This window comes from Rissa tridactyla, chromosome 6 (genome assembly GCF_028500815.1).
Source record: "Rissa tridactyla isolate bRisTri1 chromosome 6, bRisTri1.patW.cur.20221130, whole genome shotgun sequence".
NCBI classification, from domain to species: domain Eukaryota; kingdom Metazoa; phylum Chordata; class Aves; order Charadriiformes; family Laridae; genus Rissa; species Rissa tridactyla.
In genome coordinates this window covers 2,295,138-2,310,057 of record NC_071471.1, presented here as the reverse complement: position 1 = coordinate 2,310,057, position 14,920 = coordinate 2,295,138, and the positions used below count along the sequence as shown (strand labels likewise).

General features: G+C 37.4%; 1 long non-coding RNA gene across 2 annotated transcripts in view; it reads left to right on the top strand.

Moving 5' to 3' along the window:
• LOC128911898 (uncharacterized) overlaps window positions 1-14,920 on the top strand; it is a 39,883-nt gene that overhangs the window by 12,415 nt on the left and 12,548 nt on the right. Inside the window, exon 5 of one of the 2 annotated variants that reach the window (XR_008467224.1) lies at window positions 3,234-4,142. The exons of the other annotated variant lie outside the window; for it this stretch is intronic. This is a non-coding gene — a long non-coding RNA (uncharacterized LOC128911898). Of the gene's footprint in view, window positions 1-3,233; window positions 4,143-14,920 lie in introns of those variants that run through there. 2 annotated transcript variants of the gene reach the window in all.

Here is a 14,920-nt window from a genome sequence, read left to right as displayed (position 1 = left end):
TCTACCTCTTGGCATATCACAAAATTCAGTTTACTCCAAAAACATTACTGTAAATATCTCAAGTTTATAGGTAATAAAATAGTTTCTTGTCAATGTACACATGAGTACATACATAGGCACATTTGGGGGCTACAAATATTTTTAAAATTGGACTTAAAACTGGAGGAATCTTAAAATAATTCTATTTGGTTTATCTATTGATTGAGGGGGGCGGGAGTACACTGATTATTAGGTTAAACAGCAGTAATAAGCTATTTTCTCTTCTGGCTAGAATTACATCATGATATTCTACCGCTTCCTGCATTTTTTTAATTCCTATTTACTCTAAGTGTAATGGGAATACGCAAGTGTGCTGACAGCTTCTTCTTGCTTTTTTTTAAATTTTTGTGCCAGTGGAAATTACCTTGATTTAAAGTACAAAATCTAGGGAAGGTAAGAGCTGCTCCAGCTACAGGTAGGCTGACTGAGCAAACATTTTAATGGAAGTTAGTGAAAGAAAGTACATGCAAAAAATATAAATCATATTAAATGTGCTGGGTCAGTTGGGTTTAGAGACTGTTATCTGCAGGTCTGTTTTTCCCACTTTCCTTTGCATAACTGGACATATACCAATTGCATGTTACTTTCTCAATAATCAGTAAACCTCCTTTTATACATTAGTTTCTATTAATCAGGTACCTAGAAATGCTTTTGAATATTTCTGCATTCAAACTTGGTGGTTCTGCATCGTCTCCTTTTCTGGGGAAGCATATATGTTACATGCATCATGCCAGCATTCTTTTTCAATAAAAAGAGAATCAGTTAATCATACGGGTAAAGGGATTGTATTGTCATACGGCTAACGCTGTACGAACTGTAATATCCTACTGATGATGTCTAGTTAGGTCTGAGTTTGGGCTTGCCTGTTAATGGGCTGCAGTCCACCAACAACATTTTAAAAATAAAAGATGATTTTGCTCTGAACTCTGGAGCTCTATGTGCTTCACAATACTTACTTTTAATCTGTGCTGTTTCTAGAATACAGTCTTTAGAGTCAAAGACAATCTATGTTAGATATAGACACATAGGTATGTGGTGAGAAATAGTTTTGTTTGAAAATGAAGAAATATCACAAATTAAAATCTGTGAAGATATCTTGAGTATTTACATTCCCATACTTACATAATCTATTTTTGCAACACTTAATTCATAAGTTTTTGGTAATGAAAATGTGTATGCCCTTTGTAACATTATTTTATTAAGTATTCAAAGAAACAGAAGCTTTAAACTTGCAGCTATTCTAATTGGGAATATTAATTTACTGTGTTTCCTGTGTCCACTTTTGGTTGTCTCTGATGCTAAATATACCCATACTTAATAAGTGCATCATAGTAAGTGCAGCATCAGTGAACTGATACGTTGATATCATCACTACAGAGCTAGAGAAACACCAGCGATAAATTTAGAGGACCCTCGGTGACTTCAGTATAACTGAGAGATGAATCTGGTCCTGTGTTAATATAACAGGTTTTATCACTGGCCGTAGCTGCTCAGCACTGTACTGAATACAGATGTCAGTTATTTACCATCAGACCAGTGCATTTTTAGTAAATTCTGTTTTCCTAGCGGTCACTTACCAAATGATTTCTCTTCATTCCTCTTGCTTGAAGAAGAATGTAGTCTGTCCTCTATGTTATCGCTTTCCAACTCTGAAACTGAGATGGGGGAGGGAAGGGAAAAGGAGCACCACACTGTTAATATAATATTTGCTACTGCGCTGATTTTGCATTACCTCCCACTGAGCGAAGCGTGGAGTAGCATTAGTGTTGCCTTGTCTGCTCATCATTTCAGCGAGAGGAAAATTCCTCAATAGCAGACTATGCTGCATATGTCAGGAAGTTAAAAATATGCCACGGTTCTAAACCTCTATTTCACATTATATTTTACTGTAACCAACCGGGATCAGACTCTCTGTCAAATGGCACTTAGAAATACTGCTCACTGCAACTCTACTGAAAGCCTTATCACACATGCATTTGCTTGAGATGGCAAAAACGCCGGCTGGTGTGCAGCGTGGAAAGGTGTTTGCTTTCGTTTCTGCAGTTCACGAAGAGAACTGGTGGCTTATCTGTAATATGGCAACAGAGAGATTGCAGATAATTTTTACAGATGCCTCACAACTATCTGACAATACTAGAGTGCAAAAGAGGGGATGGGCAAATGGACAAAAGGCGCTTTGTGAAATTTTGCTCAGGACTAATAAGTATTGAAATTTCTAGATTACATTATCAAAACAATTGGATTCACTGCTGAATTATTATTATTATTTTCAGTTGCAATTGATTTGGGAAATATAAATGCATTTTTAACTTTTGACATGTTTGATCATATTGTAATGATTTAGAGTGCAACTCCCCACTGTGTATTTGGAGCTAAGGGCAGAGGCAGCATTATTAGCTGCCATAGACTAAAATACCTTGTAGAGATAGACTTGTATGCAGCCCATGGAATATAAAATAAGACTAGTGACTGTGCTTAGAGTGGAAAACACGGAGTTCACAGGAACACAATTTTAAGTACAGACTTGCAAAATTAGTGCCTGGCAATAACGCATGCCATTAACAAACTGAAAAAAAAATCTATAAAAAAGATCTTAAGCTGAAAGAAGCATGTCTGCACCAGCTCCAGTCTGCTTTGGAACATGACTGGGCACTGGAAAAAATAATGTAATTTGTCAGTCTCCAGTTCAGTAGCTCATTCTGTTATTGGCTGCATTTGTTAGTAGGTTAAGTAACAATTCACACTATTTGCATGGTTCCCTGCGTTGCTGGAAATGGAAAACAATTTTGACTGAGTAAGTTCCTGTGCTTCTGAGAAAGAGGATGAAAGAGACCGTCAAGAACTCTTAGCCCTTGATAAAACAATATTTGGTGAGTGGAATCCAAAACCTTAACAGGGAAAGTAGAGGATCTCCAAAACTTTGTTGTGAAATGTTATGTGTGGTCTTTCTTGGTTATTCATCTTTAATTAGGGATTATGATGATGATGATGATGATTTTTACTTTAAAATAATGCCAGTTACCACCTTCTCGTGAGAAAGGTTTCCCCATGATGTGCTTAATGGTATGAGGGGGTGGTGCTTATTCACTTTACTAATGAGTTTGAACACCAGCTAGTCTCACCATCACCCTTCTCATAGTGGGAAAGCTTCGAAAGCAGCAGAGGTTATAAGCTCTTGTACTTTTTTATTTCAGAGGTGAAACCTTGAGTCCTTTGAGTGGTGCATGCTGATGCAATATTTAGTACTGTGCAAAACAGAGACAAGCAGCCAGTTTTGATTCAGCGTCACTTCAGCCACTGGTCTGAATCTCTACTACTATTACAGTGAGTCAGCAGAAAAGAGAATTTTTTTCCTTCATCTCATGGAATCACAGTCTTCGTTAAAGAAATGAAACAGATGACAAAATGTGTACCCATATGTATTTATGCTTTCGTGCACATAAAATTAATTGCAGAGCTAATAGGCTCTTGTGTATGCAAGACTGCCAAATCCATGAAATTTGGCACTCTTGAGACAGAAACCGAGGTGCAACAGGGGTTAATGTTTCCCATGGCTGGCTTTGAAAGGAGCGTATTTGTGTTATGTGAAAGCATTGCACTTGAGCCCTAGCTGAAAATGAACAGAAACCACTGGAATTTTTTATGGTAATGTCAACAGGGCTAGAGATATCTTACTGTAAGATATACCTAAACTGTTTGTTAGGAGACACTACAGATTTCTAGATGATCTTGTATGTTAAGAAGAGATAAAATTATTGAAATGTATATATCCTTGAAGTTAGTTTCTAAGAGTGTTTGCTGTGGATATAAAAAGTTATGAAATTCTGCTTTATGATTTATTTAAAAAATCCAAAGTGCCGCTGATGATTAGTTTGTGTCTTCAAACTGCTTCGAGCAGTTTAAAGAAAAAACAAAACTGCAAACAAAATTACCTTTAAGTAAAAGTAACACTACAGCTGTTATGAAAGGAAGATAGAAGGGAAGACAGGATGACAGTGTTACTATATGGTCAGAGAGAATCTTTTGTTGTTGTTTTTAATTATGAATTTCAGTATATTCATAAGCTTCAGTTCTTTCTATTTAATTTTAGCGTAAATTTCCTGAGTTCCTATTGTGAATATTTTATTGGAACACTGTTTTACTTCAAGGTACTGAACCTTAATGATGAATTTTTTGTAAGACTATAGTATAATGAAGTGCTGGTTGTTTATTACTGATACTATTTAAAACAAAACCAAACCCCACCAAAGGGTGTTAGAGATACAAATCCTATTGAGGTCTAATGGAGACTTGTGGTCTCAAGTACCTTAATGCTTCCCTGTAACTACCCGTGATTCCTCTGTAATCTTGTTCTTTCGTTAGTAATCCCCCTAACTCACATATCCCATTTGTGTATGCACAGCATACACAATTCTTCATAGCATTTTTTGTTATGTACTGGATTCCAGAGCATAGTAAATACAACAGGAAAGAGAACTGTGCATAATGGTCAGCAAGGCACTCTTCTCACTAACAGAGCTAAGAAAAATATTACGAAAGAGAAGAATTATTTTGAGATAAGATTTGTAATTGTGGAGACAGTGAAGCAGAGGTACAAGCAAGTAATTTGAAAAGGAAGAAGGTGCAGAGAAAGCTTCTGAGTCATAGAGGGGAAAATTCCTGAAGGTTCTGTAAAAGTGGAATGAACAAGCAGGGACCAACTGATTATGTCAGTGGAAAAAAAAAAGTAAATTAAGAGCTTTGAAAATGAGAGATGACTTTTAACTGATCTTTGAAATAACTAGGAAGGCTTGTGTTTTTGTGAGGAAGCATGAAACTGAATCCTTATCTTTATTGAATATAAATGTTTACCATAGGCTTTTAGAATAAAAGCTGGATTTTTCCCTCCTGCCTCGAAACAGGAAGATACCCTAGCAGTAAGTGTGCAATAGATTAAAACACCCAAAAACTCCGCTTGTTTCCCACTGTGTATTTTGACTGCAGAACCTTTGCAATAATGGAGTTTTCAAGATTTTAATTGTGGTGGGGATGGCATTATTGATGTTCCTCAGATGCCTTTAAACATCCGTGCTCTAAAGCTTCGGTAACTTCACAGCTAGAGAGCATTTTGCCTACACTGTTTATATTATGGCCTGAGTAAATACAAAGCAACGACGTGTTGCCTGCATTGGTCTGCAGCGTAAGTACCTATCTTCCACTCTCCCCACCCCAGAGATGCAGAAATACTGCCTGAATGGGCCTCAGTATAAGGTGAGAATATCACTTCCGCAGTAACTATGCTCTGTGGAAAAAGCTCTGCAGGTGTTCTTATGATAGTGAAGCTGGTGACTTAGGGAAACCTTGATTCCAGATTCCCTTCTCAGGTAGTACGCTGAAAGCAATCAATAGGCTTTGCCCAGAGACGGGCTTGGTTTATGGCTCTTCAAAGCAATTTCCTACATGGTCTGCTTTAGCCAGTAAAAGTTTTACATTATTTTAGCAATAAAGGATTCAAAACTAAATTAACCTTGGAAAAAATCTTGTGAGGAAGTTCTCAGTTTTTGTTTACAGGGATAAATTTCATTATTAGTAGTTTTTGAAGGCTCAAGAAGATAAAACTGCTTTGTGATGGTGGATGACAACTGACTTTGGATGAATGCAAAATGATGGCTTATGCAATAACCTGATTTAGCCAGGTAGAACCGTATTAATTTTTAAAATGTATTTGAGCATCTCCTTTATGTTCCATCTTACTGTGTTGCAATAAGTCATCAGAGATGTTACTGGTTTTAATCTGAACCTTAATAAAATTTTGCCTGAGACAAAGTGATAATTTTTATTGAAACATTCATTTTGAGGCACAGCTACATATATATGTATCTCTAAAGCTAAGAGTGAAAACTACTGGTCTTGAAAGACCATAATGAGTTGTCCTTTTAAGAGAGGTGCTAGGCAACAATTACATAACTATTCCTGATTTCTTTTTTTTATGTATTAGAATCATAAAATCATTTAGGTTGGAAAAGACCTTTAAGAGACAATACACTTCATCTTTCAAACTTCTAAATAAGTAAAAGCCCTACAAAAATTCTGAGATTCTGCAGTCATTGTTGATATCTTTGGATTTTTTTTTTTTTTTTTCACAAAGTAGAGGCCAATCGTCATCCTTTTTGTGTTTAATCCCTGCCAAAAGATCCCCCGGTTCTTTCATTTGGATTAATTATTTACAATATCCTATTCTGCAGCTTTATATAACAGTTCCATGAAACACTTTCTTGTTTTTCCAGAGGCTGCTCTCCAGCTCTGCTCTTATAAAAAAGAAGTTGATAAATTACAAAGTGAGAATTAACGCACTGCCGCTCTCAATCTGTGATTTCTTTTTCTCCTGTACATGTGTATAAGCACAAAGAAATGTTGTACATGAATAATAACATTGATCTTTTCTAGCACCACATCTTGATTTTGTTTCTTTTCATGTGTAAGCCCAGGAGCAAGGCATATGCTGTGTTTTAATGGGAAGTACTGCCCACTTGATGGAATTCTGCAGACTTTGTAATACAGGAGGTCAGACTACATGATCATACAGATTCCATAAATCCTTTGAATGAAATTGTAACCTCACATGGGAAGGATCTCTCTAATAATGCCTTGTTTATGCAGGCTTGGAATTTCAGTAGTATTTGGTTTTGTTAAAAAGGGAATGACTAAAGAGACTTTGGCTTTATAGAAGTATCAGCTTCTGCAGATCCCATCGCCTTCCTACAGAATTAAACTTTCCGGTGGTACTGGTGTTACTACTGCCCAAGGGCGTACAGCCTTTAATGCAAATCCCATAGAAGTAAATTGGAGATTTTTAAATGGAGTTCATGTTATCTGATATTGTACTGATGTGCAGTCTTAGCACCATCAGGTTTCAGTTTTCTGGGAGTTAGTCATTTTTAAGAGGGTTTGAAGTTCAAGCAGCAAAGAGCGATTCAAAGAGCTATTACTCAGAATTCTGAACGTACACCTATTAAATATTTTTGTCGCTTTATACAATTATTTTATACCATGCTTTTACCTTACTTTTACAAAGTGGACTATCAATTAGCTACATTGGAAAAGTGAAGCAAATACAGTACCAGCTCCAGCTCCTCCGGCTCTAGTAAAAGAAATTACTTTTACTAAACTGCTTTATCATTTGTAACCCTCAGCAGTTCTGGGAGGGAAGTAGAATCTCTTAACAAGAGAAATCATGACAGTAGGGTGGGAAGTCAGTAGAGCTATAGTGCAGGTTATTGCTGGGTTTTGTTTGTTTTCCTTCTCAGCCAAGTAACGTTTCTTTTTTTCTATTCAGGCTTCTAAGCTGAAGGTATTACCAGAAAGCTTTCTAGGGGAGCCATTAGCTATGAAAAAGAAGATAAGCTCAGTTACTAATGTGTGCGCTGGGTACTCTGAAAGTGATATTCAGTTCTTTGCTATAGCACGGAATTTGTATATGACCTTGAACAACTCACTCAGGTGGAGTTCTCCTTCCATTTAAGTCAGTGATTGAGTCAGTGACAACAACATTAAGTTGTGCCTGTTTTAATGGATTGATTTTAATGGAGCTGGGATTTCTCTTTTTTTCATAGGTTCTCTGCATGAAAAATGAGAGAAATAGGAAAGTAGTAGCTTCCTCAGGATGTTGTGAATATAGTCATGTGAAGGATTCATGTAAGACGGTAGGGTTGCCCAAACGAATGTAGGATTTATATGCAGTATACAACAGCAATTGAATAAAATAAATAAATCCAATCCAGGAATATTTGTGAAAATACATGACTTCAACTTCTTTCCTATATCATTCCTTTATTCCTCTGAGATCAATGTCGTCTTCTTTGGAATTAGTTCTCTTTAAAATATGTCTGTATTAACCACTCTGTTCTGTTCGTGGTGTTCAGGTTTAGTTCTGTGGGTCGCAGTCCCAGCTTGATTAGCTGTCCTGCTTCTAAATGCATTTCTTGACAACGGCTTTGAATAAATTTTCTTTTATTTTCACCCTGATTGTCCTGTACCATAATCACTGAATTGAAAAATAGTTTCCTACATTAGACCCATTGTCTTTCTACCCTGAATTTCTACTTTTAGACTTTTTTAATGCTATATCTAACTATGAGTTTGTGTGCTGCCTAACACAAGAGTCCTGATCTCAGAAAAAATTCTAGAGGCCACTGTATTTTATCATAAGCAGTGATAAAAATATGTTTTTATAAAAGCCTTAGTGTTACTATCTGATTATTTCTGAAATAAAAATTGTTAATTAGTTTTAGCTAATGGGATTCTCACTGGCTGTTATCTGTGTGAATAGGTTTCTTGCAAGCCAAAACACTATTTATTGATTATTGCTGTAAATTCTTAGAAATTGAGACTTCTGTTATTTTTTTGCCAAGGAAGATTATGAAAGGCATAATCATTAGAAGTAGCTGAAGTGTGTTTGCCTGAAAAATATCATAATAATAATGGTAGTAGTTTGTTCAAGTGATGTTGTCCCTTATGTGTGTTCTTTTGAATGTACCGCAGTAGTCAGTCATGTGGAATCCAAGAGAGATCAAAGGGAGAGAGCCAGATGCTATTTCTGTTATTTCTGATTGTTCTTAAATAGTTGCAATTGTCTAACAGGAGACATATCTGTGAGAAAATTAACAGTGTAATTATTACTGAAGCTATAGTTAAGAGACAAAAGTGATGTTGCAGAGCTATCACTAAGGATCTTTACTCACCGTTCTGCCTTCCATTTGCAGTGACATAAAGCCAAAATGGTCTTACCTGATTTTCCCTTATATTTTGTTTTCAATTGTATTTTTCATTGGATCCATTCTGAGTGAGTTGCGTGAGATTTCGTGAGACCTAGGTCCACCAAAAACTCAGTGTTCATTCTTAGCTTGGATGCAACTGCGTGATGCATTCTGCAGCTAACAGCTCACAAGACCTGTGAAGAAAGATTTTAAATGGCTACAGAATATGTTTATTAGTATCTGTGTTTTATTTTATGCATTTAAAAAGAAGGTTTGTACTTAGTGTTGAATGCTTAGCTTTGACTGTTTACCAGGAGAGGGCTGCTTGGTCACTCACTTATTTTAATCTAGTAGTAACCGTTGTAGCTGTGATCATCTATCGATAGAAGTGAAGCAAATTTTTCATTAAAAGTGGTGATGTCTTTTATTGGAAGAATTTCAGAAAATAGAGATGCCTTCAGGAATACATGCGTGCTTTAGGCAAAGGCTTTTGCACCCCAAACCATGTCTTTTGCTCCCAGTCATAACAGTTGTTCTACTGAAAGATATTACCTCTTGCTGTATGTTTTGCATCTTGATCTAGAAATATATTTCCTTCTGTATTTATTTATAGTAACACTTTTTTTTCCCCTTAATCCCTTTCGTGTAGCTGCTTTTATTTACCAGTTAACATATGGATTAGTATTCAAAATATCATCTGGACATTTTGAAGTTTAAATGAACCAGTTTCACTGGTGTATTAGGAAATGCTTGAAACTTGCAGTAGTTTTCCTCTTTTTTGGGCCACGTTTCTCTGTATTGAGGTCCGTAGCGCACTCATGTTCCTTGCATTTACGACGACTCTAGGACTCCTGCTATGGGTCTCGATCTGTATATTATTTAAGGAACTCTAATACAAACCAGCCAATGAAAAGCCACTTATTTTCTGCTATGTCACTTAAAATTTGGAATGCTAATTACACAGAAAATACTTTGCTATAGTTTTTTGAAAGTATGACGTTGTCATTGTAATTACCATCTATTGATACTCTCATTATAATCATCGTTCATTAACCACATGAACATCAACTGCATTGTGTGTTTCTGTCATTAGAGCTGTAAATAGGATATATTTGGGGTTGGACTGTGTATGGTAACTTAAAAAGTTACTTTCAGAAGTACATAGTAAGGGTGTGGAAAATGCTAGTAACTTAATCTTCCATCTCAATAACTGTAGAATCTCTCATATGTAGATATAAAGCACAGTTAAACTGGATCTTATATCCTCAGATGCCTTCCGATGTAATAAAGTGTTGACTTGAATGTGGATGGTTGTAACATCTGAGTGTACCGACTTCACTGCTTTTCTGTTCAGAAGTCATTTGTTAAGTCTTCAGCCGATGGAAATGGCCAGTTTAGGGAGGATGGCTGTTTATTTTCTTTTTGCAGTGATACCTAAAGTCCCTCTTTTGATAATATCGCGTTATACAAGACTATTCAGACAACCTCTGTCCCTGTTTTAAAAATAAGTTAAAGTGTTCCTACATATATCTCAGGAGCCAGCCCTATTTCTCTTATAGTATGTACCTCCTGATGCTGCACTTCTGATTGCTGTTTCCCAACTGCCATCCATGGAATGTCAGCAAATACAATCAACTGCGTTCTTTTCCGTTAGACTTTCAGATTTAGTGGGTATTTTTCCCCCTCTCTGCTTGGATTTCTTTCCAGTGGTTCCCCTCCCCCTCTTCTTTTAGTTTACAGACTTCTCCAGTGCTTTTTTTTCTGTCCTGATTGCAGGAACACCCACCTTTCTGTCGTTTTAGTAGAGCCTTTCATGCTCTTTTCTCTGTACCAGCCCTCTAACCAGATATTTAGGCCAATTATTCTGTTCAGTTTCATTATTCTGCTCCCACAACTACAGTAATAGCCCACTTGAAAGATCACTTGGCTTCTTTTACTGTTGAGACTGCTTGCTAGTTCCCAGAATGGCATCTTCACATCCTGTGATCTTCTGTTTCTTTTCTTTTTTTTTCCCAGAATTTTATTTAAATTTAAAAGGGGTGGGGGTTAAAAGAAAAACCACACACATATAAATGAGCAGGGGGGAAAAAAAGAAGGCCAGATATCAATACATGCTCTCAGGAAGGGAAATTCCAACACTGCAGTTTGCAGAAGATGCTGAATATGAAATATCATTATTCAATACATCTTCCACAACACGACTATGAATAAAAATCCCATTGAGATTCCTAGAACAAGTGTTGTCCGCTCTTTGTTTTGCAGACACACAGAGTAGGAATTTCACCTACAATTACAAAATGGCACCCAGAAAAACTTTACTTTCTGGTTTTGTCCAAATTTGAAGCTTTCACATCAAAAATCTTTGGTACATAAATGTTTTAATAATGTGTATAGACACTTCACATGATAAATTTCATATCAGTGTTAATGTCTCCCAGATTATAGATAGCATTTAAATTTAACTTTGGATTTTAGAAAGTCTAACTTTACTGCCTCCTTTCCTCTTTCTTCTTTTTTTCCCTTTCATCTTCTGTTTTCATCACTAATGTATGAAAGTATTTGGCCTCTTCACCCTTATCTCTTCTGAATTAAAAGATTGAAGATATGCAGAAATATTTAATGCTTATTCCTTGTGTGACAGTTACCATCAGATGAGAATTTTAAGACTGGATCCCACTCCTTTTGCCTAATAAACATCCCTTTATAGTATATGTAGATTCTGTTGTTCTTAATACTGGAATTGTTTATCAGAGATGAAAATTGTGCATTGTTGTTGAACAATAGAGTAATCTGTTCAACAAATTTGCGCATAACTTGTTCATATCTGTTCCATCTCTTTTTTTCTCCTTCTGTAATTAATAAAGTATCTTTTTCTATTGTGCAGCAAAATACAGATGACTTGGGGCAGGGATTTTTTCCCCCAAATATTGTATCAAACATTGAAAGAGTACCATATACTTCTAAAGGAGAAGACAAAACCAAATGTCCCATACCTTTTTCAGTCTTATAAATAGCAACAATATGCATCTGTGAAGAACTTCCTAGTTCATTGCCACTTATGCAGATAGCGTGAACATGTAAAGTACTTATATGATCAGATGTTTCTTGCCATCGGCTCCTTAATTACCTTAACTTTTAGAAGAAAGTTTTAATTTCTGTCCTTTCAAGGAAAGAAAATATGAGCTTGCAACTGCCTAAAATATATCCCAGACAATACTGATGTTACTTGCAGGGGGAGGATCAAGCACACGTCGTAGAGTTCTCTCTACATGGGGCTCTGTGCTGCAATGAGCTGATGCTCTTTCTCAGTCTGCTCCCTAATGAACAGGTGCCTTGTGCCACGATGGTTGCCTTTCTTGTTAGCAGTTTCAGTAGAGAGGCTAATGATTAAACGGGCACTTCTCAAGGTCAGGGATAAATTACATACCCAGGAGAGTGTGAACGAAAATTGCATTGCTATTCTCTGTACTGTATCAATTCAGAAGAAAGAGGACTCACTTATCAGAGCTGTCAGTCCAGCACCTTTCACAGCCAGTCAGCTCATTTAAAGAAAATACTGAGAATTCTGAATTTCTTTAATTGTTCTTATACACACAATCATATGGTGAAAAGATTCTCTGTAATGAGGGGGCTGTTGTAAATTGCATATGACAAACTGTTTCTATATTCAGAAGGAAGAACCTTTGCTCATTTATTTGTAATGACATGGTGAACTACAAAATAGAATGCAGGCCATGTTTGTACTTTCATATAAGTACCAAATAATTAACTATTTTGTTTGTAGAAATATATTGAGATAAAAGATGAACCCATCCATTTCTCTGTATTTCAGAAGCTTAAACTCCTGATCTACAATGCTGTTTTCAAATCACAGATACAATGACCGAGGGGGCTGGGTACCTAAAATAATTTTATGGATCTGTGTGTATCTTCTCTGAAGCAGGAAGTGATTTATGGAGAGAAGCAGGGTAGGGCCCAGGCCTAGAACCACTCTGTAATCAGCGGACCATGTCGATTGAGTATATCTGCATTTTCTTAAATTTTATGATGAAAAACAATTTATATGAGTTATTAAAACTTCCCATGTGCCCAGCAAGCAGAATTGTTTAATCTTTTTCCAATTTATTCTTGGTATATGTCCAAACTACAGTGCCTAAACTTTTAGCTATATAGAGAAGTGCATACTTTTGAGGTTATGTTTTTACACAGATAAAAATAAATATTTGCTGAGACCATTTACTATGTAATATGCATAATCCCAGTTATAGTGTATCTTTGTTAAAATATTAATTACACCAACTATGTTATCCGTTACAGGGAGCCATGCTTGAGTAGGGAAGTACATTTTTCTGTTTTGTTCCCATTTGTCAGAAATGGTCCTGCTATTTTTTCTGATATGTCTTCGCTTACTGTACTGAACCATTTGGGGATCGTTTTTTAAGGCGATGCTATGTACTGCAGTTTCATCCAGCAATTCCTGCACATGAGAAAGCCAAGTTCCATTTTAGTGTTCCTTATTAAAGAATCTCAAGTGATTCCACACATAATGAGCAAAAAACCCCTTCTCTTCCCTAATTGATTTTCAGAGTGAGAGCACACCATCTGTAGGCAGCATCCCAAGCCATTGGGATTGCCTATTACTACAACTTGGACTCTTCAGCCTTTTGGGAGACTATATATATATATTTATTTATTCTGTGTTTCTAGGCTTAAGCGGAAAAGATAAATGCCCTGGCATACTGTCTTTGTACTCTTACACATTGTTCTTTTGTGGGATTTACTTCAGACCGTGATCTACTCGGTCCACATCTTGTAAAATCTTGTCTCAGTGTAGTGGAGAAGGATGACAGAAAATAAAGGACCTTGCTTTTCAGTAACAGCTGAAGATACATTCTCATTTTCTCCGTTTAGGATTTGTGAGGTATGTTCAGGGAATATATCCAGCAGGTAGATATTCCCTGGACAAACTGTGGCCCGTGGAGAGCCCGTGCTGTTCCAGGTTTATCCCAAAGAACTGCAGCCCGCAGAGAACCCGTGCAAGAGCCGTTCTTGAAGAACTGTGGCATGTGGGAAGGACTGATGGTGGGGCAGAGGAAAAGTGTGAGGAGGAAGGAGCCACAGAGGGGAACTGTCACAAACTGACCACAGCCCCCCCTTCCCCCTGAGCCTTCAGTGGATGCCAGGTATTCTTGGCAACGCTGGTTTAATACGTTTGCCAAATGCAATTTTACCTACACATTTTTGTGCCCAAGACACCTTTTTGGCAGCATTAGAAAATGTCTACAGTTCTCTGACAAGCAAATTAAAATTCCCAGTGAATGTAAAATTTTACAAATGATTGAGCAGGAGCTGGTTAAATTATTTGTTATGGCATCAAGCAATCTGCTGATTTTGTCACTGAATAGAAAATAGAACTTTTTAATTCATTATCCCATTACCGTTGTCCAGAGGTACAGGCTGACACGGCCTGAGAGCAGTTTTTAGGTATCCACGTGCGCAGCGTGGGTATCTGAGTCAGTGCGGCCTCCCCACAGGCTGCAGCGGGACAACCTGCTCCCCCCCAGCCTCCCCACGGAGTCCCTGCAGCACCTCCTCCCCTCCTGCTTCACTCACCTGGCTGCTCCCGGGGCTGTTTCTCAAACTTTTTTTTCCCTCAATCCTGTGAGGAAAACACTGCTGGGCAGCGTTTTGTCCTTTCTTCACTACGCTTTCCCAGAGGCGTCACACCAGCGTGGCCAAGGGGCCTGGCTGGGCCCTGAGGTGGAACCTGCCGGAACCGGCTGTGTCCGGCACGGGGCAGCTCCGGCCTCTCCTCACAGAGGCCCCCCAGTACAGGTAGTCCTAATTTCTAGTTTCCTTAAGTTAAAAAGGAGTGCTTTGCTAAACTAATGCTTATTTTGAAAGCCTGGATAGAGAGGAAGGAGGGCTAGCCTCAGGAATATAGTAAGTGTCACACTGACTGAGGATGGTACTGCCAGGGGAACAGGAAAAAGTCATTCCTGATGTCTTCAAAAGACCTACTTTCTCTGTCTCCAAGCTGTAGATGGAAACACCTTGCCTTTAATTACAGCTGTGTGTGCAACTTCCAAATCCCTCTGTAGAAGTTTTATTATAAGTACTTGAAAAATTTTAAACAAAGTTGCCTG